Source organism: Gavialis gangeticus, unplaced genomic scaffold (assembly GCF_001723915.1).
Source record: "Gavialis gangeticus isolate Ggan-Ray unplaced genomic scaffold, GavGan_comp1, whole genome shotgun sequence".
In the NCBI taxonomy this organism is placed as follows: domain Eukaryota; kingdom Metazoa; phylum Chordata; order Crocodylia; family Gavialidae; genus Gavialis; species Gavialis gangeticus.
The window spans coordinates 39669738-39685538 of NW_017729033.1; the positions used below are offsets into that span (position 1 = coordinate 39669738).

Below are 15801 nucleotides of genomic sequence, written 5' to 3' on the forward strand. Positions count from 1 at the left end.
CCTGGGGGCTAGGGGCTGGGACCTGGGGTGGGCTCCACCAGGCACTTGGGGGCTAGGGGCCTGATGGCCTGGGGTGGGCTTCACTGGCTCTGGGGAACTGCTCCACTCCCCTGCATTGCCTTAGGGAGTGAGGAGGCATGTGGCATCAGGGCTGGGGAGTGAAGGGATTGCTGTAATTCAGGGGCGGGCAATTATTTTGGCTGGAGGGCCGCTTAATGACTTTTGGTGAGCTGTCAAGGGTAGCCCTGCCCCACAACAGGTGCCCCACTCCCTGGTCACCATCTTGGGACTGGAAGTCCCTGCCCTAACCCCTGACCTTTGCCACTGGAAGTCTCTCCCATTGCCCCAGAAGTACTCCTTGGGGTGGAGGGGTTACCATCTTCAAACTGAATAAAAACTAAATTGTATTCTAAAAATCACACATCTACTATAACATCTTTTATTTCAAAAAATATTTTTGACCTGATTTGTGTGCGTTTCATTGTGTATATAGAGGTGATTGCATAATAGCTCAGAATGAATTCTTACTCTTGTACATTGTGGGGTGTGTGTGGGGGGGCATGGGGAGGGGTGTGGGGGTGGGTATGGGGTTTTTTGGGTTGCTGTGAGTATGGGTTGTGTGGGGGCTTGTGTGTGGATGTGGGATGTGAGGGTGGGCACTGTGCAGTTCCTGGCTGGAATGTGGGCTTGCGGAACTGTGGCTCTGTGCCTCCATGTGTGGCTCCCAGCTAGAGTGCCAGGAACCCTGTGAGCTGGCCTAGCCTGATGGCATGGGATTCCCTATGGCTCCTGGCACTAGCGTGCCATCGGGCTGGGCTGGCTCTGTGTGGGTCACGGCATTATAGCTGGGAACCGTGTGCCACAGGACCAGTCTGGCGGGTTTTGTGCCATGCTACACGGACCCTGATGTTGCAGCTGGGAACTGCATGGTGTCTGGAGAGGATGGGCCAAGCTGAGTCAGTTTAGTGCGATGCTTCTGGGAACTGCATGGTATGGGAAGATGCCCGGTTGCCTCCATGCTGTGCCACGGTCCTGCTGCATTCTGCGGTCCTGACATTGCAGCTGGGAACTGCACGCTGCTGGGAGGTGCCCAGTCAGGCCAGGCCAGCTCTGTGCCACGCCACACTGTGTGCGTCCCTGGCATTGCAGCCGGGAACTGTGTGGCATGGCATGAAGCTGGCTGGCTTAGTAAATGTTTCTGGGTGGGAGCCTGCCCCCACCCTCTGCAGCAGCCAAGGGGAGCTCTAGACTCCACCTGGGTGCTAGATCAGGGGCTGGCAGGAAGCCTGGGATCAGGAGACAGATATCTTCTGGCGGAAGCTGGGACATTGTTCCCTGGCTCTGGCGTGCTGCCTGCTGCTGGGACAGGCTCTGTCACCAGAGCCCAGGCAGAAACAATGTCCTTCTTCCCTGGCAGCAGGGAACTTCTGGTCCTGGCTCCCCAGTCAGGGGCAGGGGACTTGAAAAGAGCTGCAGAGGAGGAGCAGGTCCTAGCTCCCTGCCCTGATCTATCTGTGGGGCATCTAGCAGTGATTCCCCCAGCTGGGCAGGGATTCTTCACCCAGCTGGGGGCTCACTGCTGGCTGCACCACTGGCAGATCAGAGCAGGGGACTATTTCCAAGCCCCACATCTTGATCACCCAATCAAGGCATGGGACTGGGACCTGCCCCTGACCGGGGTGGCTCCCAGCCCCAGTTCCATGATCATGGGGCAGGGGCTGGAGAGCCTGTTCCCTGCCCAGCAACATGATCACAGAACTGGGTGGGGAACAGGCTAGAGATCCTGTTCCCCACCCAGCTCCATGATCACTGCAGGCCTTGGGCTGGGAGATAAGGATCTCCCAGCCCCCTGCTCCCCAACTGCGATGGCAAAGTGGGGGCTGGGAGATAAGGATTTCCCAGGCTCTGCTTTCCGATCATGATCTCGGAACAGGGGCTAGAAGCTCCCTGCTGCCAGGGCAAGGGGACATAGTTCCCACCTGGGCTCCGGTTGCAGAGTCTGCGTCGGTAGCAGGCAGCTCCCAGGGGCAGAGAGCAATCTCTCACCCCAGGGGCTGGGAGCAATCTCCCACTCACTGCTGCCTGGCTGACTGGGAGCACATTTACTCCCAGTCAGGCATCTATCTGAGTGCTACCGCACAGTAATAATCAGAAGTAAATTTGCTACTTGCATTTGCAGGTAGCAAATGTACTCACGATTGGGGCAATTTACTGCACAGTAAGTGTGTGCACACGTAGAAGCTCATGCTTACTATACAGCTTACTATACTATACTGCGCAGTAAATTGTCTCATGTAGGTGCACCTTCTCAGAATCTTTTCTAATGGTAGTTTTGAAGTATGAAGACAAAATAAGGGTCTTCTTTCTGTAGCACACAAGAAACCCACCTATGTGAAGAAAGTGCTTCCTTTCTTATAATTCCCCATCATATGCAGACTTTGAAAGTTGTAGCTCTCTCCATCTAGGTTACTTGGGTAAGAGAATTACTGAAATTCATAAGTGCTCTTTTCTGTTCTTGCTCTTGCATATTTTTCCACTCTTTGGATAAACTGTAGCGGGATGGCATCCATATTTTTATATCCAGGTTTTGGAGAAGAAAATTCCCTTTTGTTGAACAGCACTTATACTACATCAGATTTATACAGGAAATACAGGAAACATAAGTTGTATGGTACTTGAGGCCACTTCAATACAATTTTGAATTCTCTTTGATCCTTTAAATGAGGTTGCAGCATGCAAAGAAGGCCACCACCACTGTTAAAGTTAGAGCTGTTGTACATTTGTAACATGGAATTTATTAATTAGCTTAATTAGCTCAGATATCCTTTTTGATGTGCCAGGTATTCTTTCTTTATTTCCCTCTATCTTTCTTTCTTTCTTTGTTTTGAAGAAAAAAAGAGTTGTGATGGCTTCTGTGTGGTCAGGAAGCCCTGGACTCCAAGATTCAGTTGTTTGTACGGTGGGCAGGAAGACAAGCAGAGATTCTGTATTAATATTCCATGTTCTGTAATATTTTTCCTCCTTTCAGGAGGTGATACTCTTTCTTTAACATGTATTGAAACTTGTTAATTCTGATTTACTGTTCCATCTTGGTGGTCTACATAATTTTAGGCCCCTGTCAGGGAAAAACATGGTATTACTCTGACCATGCACCTTTATCTGTCAGTTGTATAATTAGGTGGTAACTTCTTTGAGCCAAAGGCCTATATTATACATGTCATATATGAAAGCCCCCAACACATCAAACCAAACCAACAATGAAAAAAACCCCATGTACAGATTGCTTTTGGGTAGTATTCAAATAGCATTTTCTAATGCTTTGCCTTTTGGTACCACCCATTCTGCCTACGACAAAGCCGAGGGAAGTTGCTTGCTATTTTATGTATGAAATTTGTTAGTGGAAATCTCAACAATAATAATTAGCTTTACACTGCAAAACTTTGCCAACCAGTTTGTCTGATAACCCTTCTGGACTAAATATTGTAGCAGACAGTGCTATCTCCACTTCCCGTAGCTATACCCTGCTTCCCGTGGCTATATCCTTGTTAAACACCTGTAGAACCATTGCACATATTGTGTATTCTGAGACTTGTGGTGTAACTTGTGGGAATATAAAACACATTCCATAGTCCTCCACCTTGTTCTGTGTTCTCTCACAAACATCATACAATTTTCCATTATTAAATACATGCCGTGTAGCTATGTGTCACATGTTTTTAGTAATTAAGGATTTGGCCCAAAGTATTTTTATTTTACTATGTAAAATATGTAGTTATTTCTATTGTGTTTGTTTGATTTCAGAAGGGTCATTCAGTAGGTAATACTACCAGGACACTCTGATGCTAAGAGCATTAGTACTACTAATAGATGTATAAGTAAACATGGTAATACACGGGATGAGGGAAAAAAGATATAAGGTTGATAGTTTCATGAAACAACTAAGAACACATTACAGAATGCTCTTGGGGAAGTTTAATACTTTATCGAAGCCTGACCTTGAATATGGGGCTTTTCAAACAGTTCCAACGTGCCTAAGAAATACAGAAGGAAAACTGATCCATCGAATTATGAATATTTTTCAATAGCTAGTTTCCTAAGGCTTAGTAAATTTCAGAGCATTGTTTGTTGGCTACTACAGCAACGTCTTATTGGACAAAATGAACTCTCTTATTTGAGGAACTCTTCAAAAATGCCTCAAATAAGATAAATGATAACTCATAAGAAAAAAAATCATCCCCAAAATATTTTAGATAGATTGATCAGTGATTACTGTTTCGTTTACTGGGATGGACTGTGTAAACAAAGGAGTTCTCTGACTTTAAAATTCAAGGTAAAATGTTTGTCTGTGACATATGTCACATTCAGAGAGAAAATGTAAGCAATTAGGAATAAGTCTGCTTGGATTTAGTCTGTTTTTTGAAAGTAAGTCTACCTTTATAGATTGCACTGAAAGTGACTACGTGTGCATTTGTTTGGGCAAACTGCAATCCATTCACATTATAATTGTATGATTTAACATAGAGCTTTGCATTTTGATTCAATTTGTTGTAGAACAAAACTAGAATGAATAACCCTCAAAGGAAGTGAAATATTAACAGGAAAAACAGATCTGTGCCAAATGATAACATACGCCATGGTACAGGTAAGTTAATAATTGACAAAAGAAAGAGTTTTTTTGTAATGTGCTAAATCATATATGTTGTCATCTAGGACATACCAGTTTTAACAGCTGTTTAAAGAATATTAGCGTATGACCTAGGCACTATTTTAAAAACTGGAACTAGAAATAATTGACACAAGGGTTCATTAGTTATTGCAGTCTGTAGAAGTTCATACATCCAAATGTGAAACAGTACCTTATAAGTAGAAAAGCATGTGATTGTGGCTTGCCATACAGTTTATGGAGATAAGTTACGTCACAAAGCTTTCAGTAATGGAGAGAGTAATTCATTTCTAATGCATAGAGTTTGGAAATATGGGTAGAAAATCCAGATCTAAATTAAATAATCCAGGAGGTCCATTATCTCCCATGGGATTGGGTATGAATTTTCTGTCAGTGAAATGGGCCAGTGCAAGGTCCCATGTACCACTTCATCCCCACTTCAGGCCTGTGTTAGCAGCTTAGATAATTTTGAAGCCTCATGAGACCTTATACTTTGAGCCAGTTTCACCCCTAAGGAGGATCACCTAAACAGAGAGATCTGTTTCAAAACACCATTTCTTTTCTCAGTAATGTCCCTTTTTGAATGACTAAGGGATACTTAAAACTTGAATGACTCAGGGATACTAAAGGGATACTGTCCCTTTTTGAATGACTACATCATACAGAATCTATTTCCTCCCCTTTTTAAGAAGTGGTCAACATGGATACTTTTATGGGTTACAACAATTACTTTTATAGATACTATGGTAGGTACATGAAGACCTCCTTGAATATTCAGTTATCTAGTTTTACAGTAAACTTGTAGCGTGAACCCTAGCCCTTGTTTGAGGAGTACCAGATTTAAATTCTACAGTGATATAGCAAGGGTCTAATAGCTGCGTTGTTCTTATATGGGCCTAATAGCTGTGCTAATATGGTGTGGGACTAATAGCTGCGCTGTTGTTAAGCATAGAGAACCACTTCAGATTTACTAGCCCTTCAACAAGTGTCATCCAGTTCACCCTTTGTCTCTATGAGAAAGGGATGAATTATTTGTAGATCAGTTTTTGGGGTTCATTGATTTAAGTTGTTTTGAGACATAGCAGATGCATACAAAGTGTTAGAACTGTCACCATTAGAGCAATTCAGAGTGAAGGCATTTTTGCTGGGTCAAAGTAACTCAAGTCCTCTTTATTTCACTATTCAATATGGAATCAGGTAGGAAATGCACTTGCCGCAATTCTGATACCATCTACTTAGGTTCTGGGGCAAGGGAAAGGGTTTGATTGCGGAGAAGATGCTACACAACTGTCCAACTATCCAGGGATTGGTTGTGCCCCTCCTTATTATACAAAGGTACAGTTTTATGGACTGGAGTATGGCTAGCTACACAGTTATGTCCTGGCTTTATATCACTGTAGAGGTACAGAAGGAAGATTCAGATGCTTTTCTTCAAGCTGTTTGGGTGAGCAGTAGGCCTGTGGGAAGTGGCTAGTGTTCACTTTGGATTCAGCCAATTCAGGGGACAGTGATTCGATTTGGTGATTCAAATCACTGTCCCAAATCAATCTGGCTCAATCTGATTCAGAGATTCAGCCACAGCCGAATCGGTCGAATCTCCAAATTGGCCACATCCCCTGCCTGCTCTCAATGGTTGCCCTGCCTAGCCCCAGCTCCCAGCTCTTTAAAAAAAGCTCCTGCTCACTGGCTGCTGCCAGGTGGAGGTTGGGGCGTGATCTCCATTGCCCCCCACTGCCCTATGCTGCATGGGGGTCTCTGTCCCACCCCCGGCAGAATTCCCAAGGCCACTGCAGCAACCAGTGAGTGGGGGCTTTTTTTTAAAGAGCGAGGTGCTAGGGCGGGCATGGCACCCATGGGGGTGGGGCTGGGACAGTGGGCAGGGGTTGGGGGGTGCTCAGGGGGCCTGGGGGAGCGGGCAGGGGATGGGGCCTGGCAGGGATCCCCCCACGGTCACCTCCCACCTCCTCCAGTTCTCCCTCCTCCACCCACTGCTTACCAACATGGAGTCCAGGTCCAGCTCCCTGCTGCAGCAACCAGGGACTGCTCAAATCGCCGAAGCTCTCCAAATCTTTTCCGAATTGATCGGGGGAGCTTTGAATCAATTCAGACCTTTTAATTGGTCTCCTGATTTGATTCGGATTCGGAGATTTGGCCACTGAATCGGGTCGAATCTCCTCCTAATTGAATCAGCACCTGAGGCTTCACACAGCCCTAGTGAGCAGTACCATTTATGAGCAATATAAATAGTCTTCATTTCATATTGGTTAGTGTGTTCTCAAGAAAAGACTAAGAGGGCTGGAATACTTATCCTTTCATTTAAGCTTTTCTCCCATTTGTTTAATACATTTAGTATTTGGAACAATGTATCTTTTGATCCAGGGTTTTGTTTTGTTCCCTCCCCCACAAAGAACCTTTCCATGTATTAGATTTCTCTTAGGAGGCTGAAGTATTACCAGTGGCATTCTCAGTCCATAATAGGAACTGATTATTTTTCTCTCTAGGGGAACATAAGAAAAGCTCTTATTTTGCCTTTTACTTAATTGCCTGGGGTGCAAAGACATTTTAAGAAAATGACTATCCTGCTGGTATCCGTGCACCTGGAGTGATCATAACAGATCAGCAACAGCCTTGTCAGATTTTTCTGAACCAGAGAGGATAAGCTTCTAAATTGGATGCTTTGTGTTTCCAATTGACTTTCACTTTACACCTGTTTGAAATGTTTATTTTTAACACTTTTTTGGCCACTACATTCAGAGAAAAACACATGACTGAAAGACATACTCTAAAACGACACTGATGAATTATTTTCTGAGATTGCTTGAAAGTAGTTTCTTCCTGCCTCACTTTCCTGACTAAAAATAATAATATGAGATATTAATCATTATGATTAATATTTTTATTAATCATTAATAATACTGTGCCTCTTTTCAGTGGTTTCACACTAAAGATGTTTAATCAGCAGGTGGATTTTGAGCTATGAAACATATGGCATGGTATTTATTTCCTCAAATAGAGCTACTTTACTGTCCTTACATTTGCCTTGTTTAGTCCTGATTCCTAATAATACATTTACAAATGAAATTAGCTCTGCTTAATTTGCTGAGCATGAAACAGCAATCAGATAGCAGTGTCTTGGATCAGCCAATTTGGTCAAGTTTGGACTAGTTTAGTTGCCCTTGTCCCTGTTCTTGGTGGAGAGAAAGCCTCTTCCTAAAAACACCATCAGCTGAAATGGCTCCGGATAGCAGACTCAGCAGAGATGCTAACGTCTGAAGGGACAGGGAAGGTGAACCATATCCCCATACCCAAAAGGGAGTTCCACCAACCAGATTAGACTTGTTGAGCTTTTTCAAAACAGCAGGGAGTGCCATGGCTTGCACAGTAACTGTTTGTAGAGAGAGGATTGAAATATTCAGGGGTGTCTGTCCAGCCCCTTCAATGGCATTAAATTCACTCCAAATATTTTTTAACCAAAATGTCATTTTTCCTTGCAAACAGTTGCATTTTGCTATGATCCTTCCTCTACTCACACTGTGCAGCTAAAGCTGCTGCTTTCAGCTGGGAAGCAGGGGTGGAGTAAGGGTCCCAAGTAGGCCACAGTATGGATGCAACTGTAACATGACTCCTATGGATTTATCCCCATGGTTGGCTGTCTTTTTGTATAGTAGTTTTGCTTATTGCTTATATGTTTCTGACTTTACTGTAAGCCATTTTGAGCCTTTGTGGGAAGGGCAGGATATAAAGCTAAGAAATACATGGCTTAGAACATGGGTAACAGAGGACCTTCCTTTTCTTGAGAGGCAGGACCTAACTCCCACCAAACCCCCTCTGAGGAATGGCAGCAAGGTCTCCATAGTGTGTGTGTGTACGTAATGTTAAGTTGTGAGCATCCAGCAGTACATTGATCAGAACATGCTTTCGTTTTACAAAGCAATATTAATATGTGTTTCAAAGATATTGAAAGAGGCTTTTTTGTAGTTGTCCGTTTAATGGAGCTCTGCTAAGAATCTCCAGTTAGGAGGAATAAAGAGTAGTAAAAGACTCCCATTTATTATATTTTACATTTTTCGGTGAAATTGCAGTCCCAGTAAATGTTGTCTGATGCAATACAATTCCCCTAAGTGAGCTCTTTTAAAAATAACGTAAAAGCACAAGCCACACATTAAGGGAAGCATGTTCTTAAAAAAAGTCAGGACACTTCCCTGGTAGGTTCATAGAAACAGCATATATAACATTGCCCTTTCCCCATTGTTTTAAAAGTCTAAGCTAGTCTGATCATCTGATAATATATGATAATTACTGTACTTTGTATTGGAATAACTCTCAGGGATTAAACGTTTCTTCCGCAGTTGTGACAAAAGGAATTTAGAATGATAATGGAACATTTTCTGAGATCTGGAGATCTCTCCTCACTCTGACTGCAGTCTTTATCTTGCTACCATTTAAGTCAGTGGACAAAACTCCTATTAACTTGGGTGATACTGGAGCAAGCCCTATGCTTCCATGTGCTGTAGAGTCATAGTAGACCACATGATATTTTTATTAAAAAATATAATTTAATTTCATGAAAAATTCTGAGATAATTTTTGGAGGGAAACACATGAAAAAATTACTTAAACGCCATAAAAAATATATTTTGTTTTCCTGGCTACTTTTTTATCCACCTTTCTTCCTGCTCCATACCCATTTTCCTGCAAAATTAAGGGGGTGAAGTTTAAAAAGGGTAAAGCATTACTTTCTTCACTTGTTTCCTCTGCCCTCTCCCTGCTCCTCTAATGGAATAAAGAAAATAATGGTAAATGCTCACATCTGATCTCAGTTTTCAAAAACAGTGGGTGTATTTATATGAGAGATGCTTACTGAGGGGTTACCTAATTAGCTTCGCAGTAAAAAGTCCCCATCTAGCTAAGTGGTGCTATTATGCTGGAGTAAACTAATCAACTCCACTGTAGGATAGTATTGCCCAACACAAGTACTATTCTACTGCAGTTATTTACTCTGCTGCAACATGCACGTAGACAGTGACTGGGGCTAGCTAGGGCATGAGGGTACTACAGTGCAGGGGCTGCCGGCCAGCCAGTGCAGCACCCTTGTGTTCTAACCAGCCCCTCCGCAGCTTGCTGAGCTGGGCAGAAGCAGCCCTGGGTTGGTAGGGTGACCCCCCCAGACCTCCTGCCAGCTGAGGCTGCACTGTCCCAACTCACTATGCTGCAGTCCTGGGCACACATGTAAATGGTACACCCAGGAGCAATAAGCTCCAGGATGAGCTGTGCTGGAGTTTATTGCATCATATTAATATTCATGTGTAGACATGCCTGGTTTCTTCTTCCCCTTTTGCCCTGGAATATGAGGCAAAATTAAAATAGAAGGAAAGTCATATTTTTGTTCATCGTCAAATTATGTTATTGAATAAAGAAAACTTTAGAGAAATTTTAAAAATATTTTTTCATGAATTTTGTGAAAATAAATGACCATCTCTACTCACAGGAATTAACAAATATTAAAGCAGATTTAATCATTTGTAACAAATAACTGAACCTACTGAATTTAGTCCTCTCTTCTTTTCTTTTTTCTATTCTACAAATGGACTTGTTTGGCCAAATCTCCAGTCCTAGAATACAAAGCTTCTGACTGCATGAAAAACTATGTAGGAGAAAAGTCCTTCTGTGAAGGGGGAAACCTAGAAGGGGGAAGTCCTTTCATGGCATACATTTTAACCACTAAACCCCTAAGCCCTCCAGAAGGGGAAGCGTGGGAGGATTCTTGCAAGGCAGGGGATATGGCAAGAACATTTGCAAAAAGCTAAAGCTGTCAAAGTCTTGGGTGCTGTGGCCCAACATGTTCTTTCCAAACCCCCTCTGTTTACTGTAAACAAGTCAACAGCAGAAAGCCATCACCTATACTACAAGAGTTCCTGATCGAAAAGGTTACTGTCTCTGGAGCCTCTGTACAGCCCCTAAACTGGTACATGAGGACCTCAGTGGTGCCCAGGTTTGGGACCTTAGATCCCTGATCTTTCTTATGTAGAGGAGTATGGTTATGTTAGCCAAAAAGGAAAGGCTTCTATTACCTTCATGCCATGCATCTGATGTTTGTGCAGCCTGCCCGTATGCCAGGTTTCAAATGATTTTCAGATAGCTTGGCACACCTCTGTTGTTTAAATATAGACTTTTCAGCTGTTCTCTTTTTGGCAGCCATCCTACACATATCAATCTAACCAGCTGGGAGTTAGGAAAGTTCTCTACTGTTTAAAAACTAAAGTTTTATATATTTTTTTTCTGTAGGTTAAAGCAGCTCAGCTTGGAAAAGAGTATGTTTACCCTGGGGTAGAAGTAACAAGATCAAAGCTTAGAGCAGTCTCTTTGTTTTTTTGTACTTTGCAAGCTGGAATGTGGATGCTTTCCTATTTATAAACTCTGTGCAAAGTATGCATAAAATGCTGAGATGCTTAAATGCTTAAAATGCTTAGATTGAATTGATTCTGCCTCAGGTTTTTTGATTGTCTGTACTTAGCCATTGTGGCTAACACCTTGTTAGCAAACTAAAAGGTTTGGATTTTTTTTTTAATTTATAGGACTACTAATTCTATTGATAAGTAAATGGAATGCCTGTTTATTTTTGTGTAATGTTGACTGACATATTTAAAATACATAGTTTTACCTTTAATAACTTCCGGGCCTTTATTGTGGGCTTTGGCGAGCTTGTGCTCAGCATGGCTCAGGATTGGAGAAGAACAGATATACTATCTGCAACTTTTGTAGCCCTGGTTACCCAAAATCACAGGCTGCTTAAATTTTAAAATTGCTAATCTTCAAATCCATGATTTTCCTATCCCCATAATGTACCTTCTCTTTGGCTACATGCTCTGGCCATTTATCAGAAATTTCCCCTTCATGGCTAAGTGCAGACAATCAAAAAGGTAGAGGCTGAACTAATTCAATCTTTGCAGGTTAGTCTAAGCTGCACAGATTGAACTGATAAACAAGTGAACAGACATTCAATTTTGATTCCGGAAATGCAGTCACATGCCAGAAGTGGCCTAGGCCAGATGCCTGGGGGTGCTAGTGCACAGTTCCCTACTCAGCTAGAACAGATAGCGTGGGCCAAGGCAAGCACGCTAACCCTGCAAGGGGGGTTTATGAAGAATATGCAAAGCATCCTGCGATGTTGGGGGACTGCGAGTTAACCTGAATCTGGAGGGGAACTGGAACAGAAGTTCAATAAACCAATGTAACCTAAATCAGTTAAGTCTGATACTACATCCATCCAGGTTTAGCTTTGGCCGTTTTGAAAGCAGTTTATGTGCACTGAACTTTTGTTCTGTTCTGATCACTTATACTGGTTTATATGTAATTTCTGTCCCTAGCCTATGTGTAGGGCCCAGAACAATTAAAAAACAACCTTATAATTCTCCTGGAGTCCTTAAAGGCTATTCTATTATAGTTTGGTGGGCCCCCATTTGCACTTCTCATCAGAGGAATTAGTGCATGTTCAGCATATCTTGAGGCACATAAGTATTCAGGAAAATTTGACAACAGAAATTTGATTTCCCTTTGATTCAAAAAATTTTGGATCGGGGAGCTATACTTAAAAGACAGTTTTTGAAAAATCATCATTAATTATGATATAATTTGGAACCATTATGTGTGTGTGTGTGTGCGTGTGTGTGTAGCTATGACTTTATGCATATTTAAAAAAGTAATCAATGTAAATCCAAAGGAATACAATTTGAATTGACCTCTGAGATTTTTAGAGCTGGTCTTTTTCATGAGTTATAATAGAGTATTATATATTTTTATATAAACTACATTGTGTTCAACTCATCTTCACAGGATGCCAGACCAACCTCTGTAAACTGTTAGTTTTCATAGAGTTCATAGATTTCATAGACACTAGGGCTGGAAGGGACCTCGGAAGATCTTCGAGTCCAGCCCCCTGCCCCAGGGGCAGGAAGCCAGCAGGGATCATAGGATCCCAGCAAGATAAACATCCAAATGTCTCTTGAAGGCGTTCAAAGTAGGTGCTTGAACCACCTCTGGCAGCAGTCTATTCTAAACCTTGGGGGCTCAAACAGTAAAGAAGTTCTTCCTTATGTCTAGCCTGAAACTGTCATGGAGGAGTTTGTGTCTGTTCAATTTTGTTATTGCTTGGGGCACTCTGGTGAACAGAAGTTCCCCCAGATCCTGGTGAACACCCCGATAAACTTATAGGCGGCTACCAGATCACCCCTGAGCCTACGCTTTTCCAGCCTGAAGAGTTCCATAGATCTCAGCTTTTCACCATACCGTCTGTTTTCCTGACCTCTGATCATGTGTGTGGCTCTCCTTTGGACTCTCTCAAACTTCTCCACATCCTTTTTGAATTGTGGAGCCCAAAACTGGATGCAGTACACAAGCTGCGGCCTCACCAAGGCCGAGTACAATGGGAGAATGATGTCCTGGGATTTGCTTGAGAAGCATCTATGGATGCAAGCCAGGGTTTTGCTCGCTTTACTAGCTGTAGCATCACATTGAAGGCTTATGTTCATCTTGTGGTCAGTCATGACCCCCAAGTCCCTTTCATCCGTAGTTTTATAAGATTATACACATGTATTACCTCAAGTTAATTATCAGGGTTATGAAAAATTTGATTAGAAAGACAAAGCTGATCAAACCTGATCAAGATGCACATTTATCAGGCCCTGTCATTTATTGTTCAGAAACAAGAGGCAATGGATAATACTGCATTAGATGTTGTTAAATATATGGTTGATCCTGAGGTGAAGACTTTGTCTAGTGGGTAGGGTGTTCAGTTGGGACTTGAAAATGGAAGTTCAGTCTTTTAGTTTCCCAGAGTCTTCCTGTTGATATTATCTAAATCACTTACAGCCAGAATGAGCCTGTTCTTATGTGCACATCTATGTACACATTGCAGCACCTAAACATGTGGCACCTCCTTCAGAAGAGTTGTTCCAGCTGAGACAGTTAGGCTCCTATGATCCCAATGCAGTCAATGGAGGTAGCTAGCTGCCTCCAAAGAACAGACCAGGGAATTTTTAAGAGTGGGACAATGGGAAATGCTAGGCCTAAGGTTGCGTATGAACTCCTGCTCCTCCTCAGAGCAGAGACTTGGGGCTTTTCACTAGATGCCTCTGCCATTTTGGGATCCAGAGCGCTCATTTGGGGGTGCAACTGAAACAGAATACCTAACACATTGATACTGAGTTTAGTGAAAAACAAAGCAGCCCACATCCTCTCTTGGAGGAAAAGGTGGTGATGCCATCCACCCTTTGGCTAATACAACTGCCCAGGAAATGGGAGACCTTTGTTCTAGCTGGTTGCTTCAAACTCACATTTCTCACTTTGCCAATGACCAGATCTAGGTTAATCCCCACCACTTTCATATTGAAGTCAGGCCACTAGGGCAGTTCTAAGGTCTCCCGGATCATACCTTTTCAAGAAAAAGCTCAACCTTGAGACTGTCTAAGAAGAAGAAGTTGTGTTTGGTCTACATCTCCTAAAGGGCTCCCTGAAGCTAGCTTTGGCTACCTTCACAAAAGGTAACCCACTAGCTTTGAGACCCTCGCTCTTCTTTTTCCATGGCTCACCCAGTAATTTATAGCACCCCCACCTGAAAGAGCTCCTTCCATTTTTGGTCAGCTCCTGGGGAAGGGTGTGTTTTCTTCTTCAAAGTGGGAGGGGGGCATGGGATGGGGGGTCAGAGTGCCAGTAACTCAAACAGCATGGCAAACTTCTCTGTTTCAAACAGGCAGACTTTGTTATGCCACTGCAATTCTCTCTGTCCTTTCTTGGACTCTAGTCTCTTCTCCCTGGGGCTATCCTTTCTCTACCCCACAGATCTCTCAGAGCCTCACTTTCTCCTCAAGCACAGTTAGCCATACTCACAGCAAAGCTCTTATGAAACTGTAGTATTAATGTAGGGACTCACCAAGTTAAATGAAATAGTGTTATGGGGAAAGAATTAGTGAGCACTCTCTGCAGGCTGCTGCTGCTCCCAGACTGTAAAAAGGGTGTCTAGATGTCCTACTTATGAAACTAGTTACAGCAACTATTTACAGCAAAGAATGCTTATCCTAAGCCTCCCAAAGTGTTCCCCACTAGAACTTCAGGCTAGAACTCATCCCGCTTAGCATTTTTCATCACAGAGGGCCAGAAGGAGAACAAAGTTATAGAAGGCAATGACTCAAGTTGAGGGGGTTACTCTCCTGGGATGGTAGGAGACCTGAATTCTGGCCCTTGCTCTTACCTATCACAGGTACTTTCAAATCTGATTAGCTTTCATGCATATGAAAGTAAACTGTAACCAAAAGAAGCTCCAAAGATGATAAAAACTTTGTAAGTGATTTTAATACATCCTTAGAATGACAATTTTCAGACTTGGGCACTGATCCTGCAGGTACCTTTGTATAAGTTTAACTTTATTTCCTGGACTGTAGTTCTGTTGGTGTCAGTGGGAATACCCACAGAAGTTAATCATATATAATTGTTGGCATGGCTTGAGTTTGGGAAAAGATTCTCAGTTGAATTATTTTGCATTTATTTGTGAGTAGAGAGGCTGCACTTTAGTGTCACATGAGCTGGGTAGCATGGATCAGAGATAATCCTACCCTGGCGGGGCATCACTTTGAGTCACTTAATAAGTGCATACAAAAAATTTCAGGTGTTGATGCGCAGACAATCCAGGGGTTTAGAGCTCTAGGTGCCTCCCAAAATTACTGTGTAATAAGGCTTTTCGCCATATCTTGCCGAACTTTATAGGCATATGGATTTGGGAATGGAATTCACAGCACATCTAAGTTTCCTGTTCAGTGCATAGGAAATTTAGATGCTTAAGACTGGGAGGATGAAGAAGGCGCCGGGTAATGTGGGACCCCTGCAGGATACGCTGGGCAATCTGGTGGTTGCGTCAGAGGAGAAAGCGGACCTCTTTCTTCACCTCCGTTTTCTTGTGCAGGGACCGGGACTTCCCTGCTGTGATAGAAGCCGGACTTGAGGGGATCGCCTTCAGACCTCAGGTTGGGGAGGACCGGGTTAGAGAGCTTCTGGAGGGGCTGGACGCGTTCAAGTCAGCGGGTCCGGATGCTCTCCACCCCAGGGTGTTGAGGGAGCTAGCTGGGGTTATTGCGGGGCCCCTGGCAC

General features: G+C 43.2%; 1 long non-coding RNA gene across 1 annotated transcript in view; it reads right to left on the reverse strand.

Annotated features, from left to right (window-relative positions):
* Positions 1–2900: 2900 nt before the first annotated feature.
* The window catches only part of LOC109303702, an 18550-nt gene continuing 5649 nt past the window's right edge, over positions 2901–15801 (reverse strand). Inside the window, exon 2 of the long non-coding RNA XR_002099177.1 lies at positions 2901–3115. This is a non-coding gene — a long non-coding RNA (uncharacterized LOC109303702). The remainder of the gene's footprint in view (positions 3116–15801) is intronic.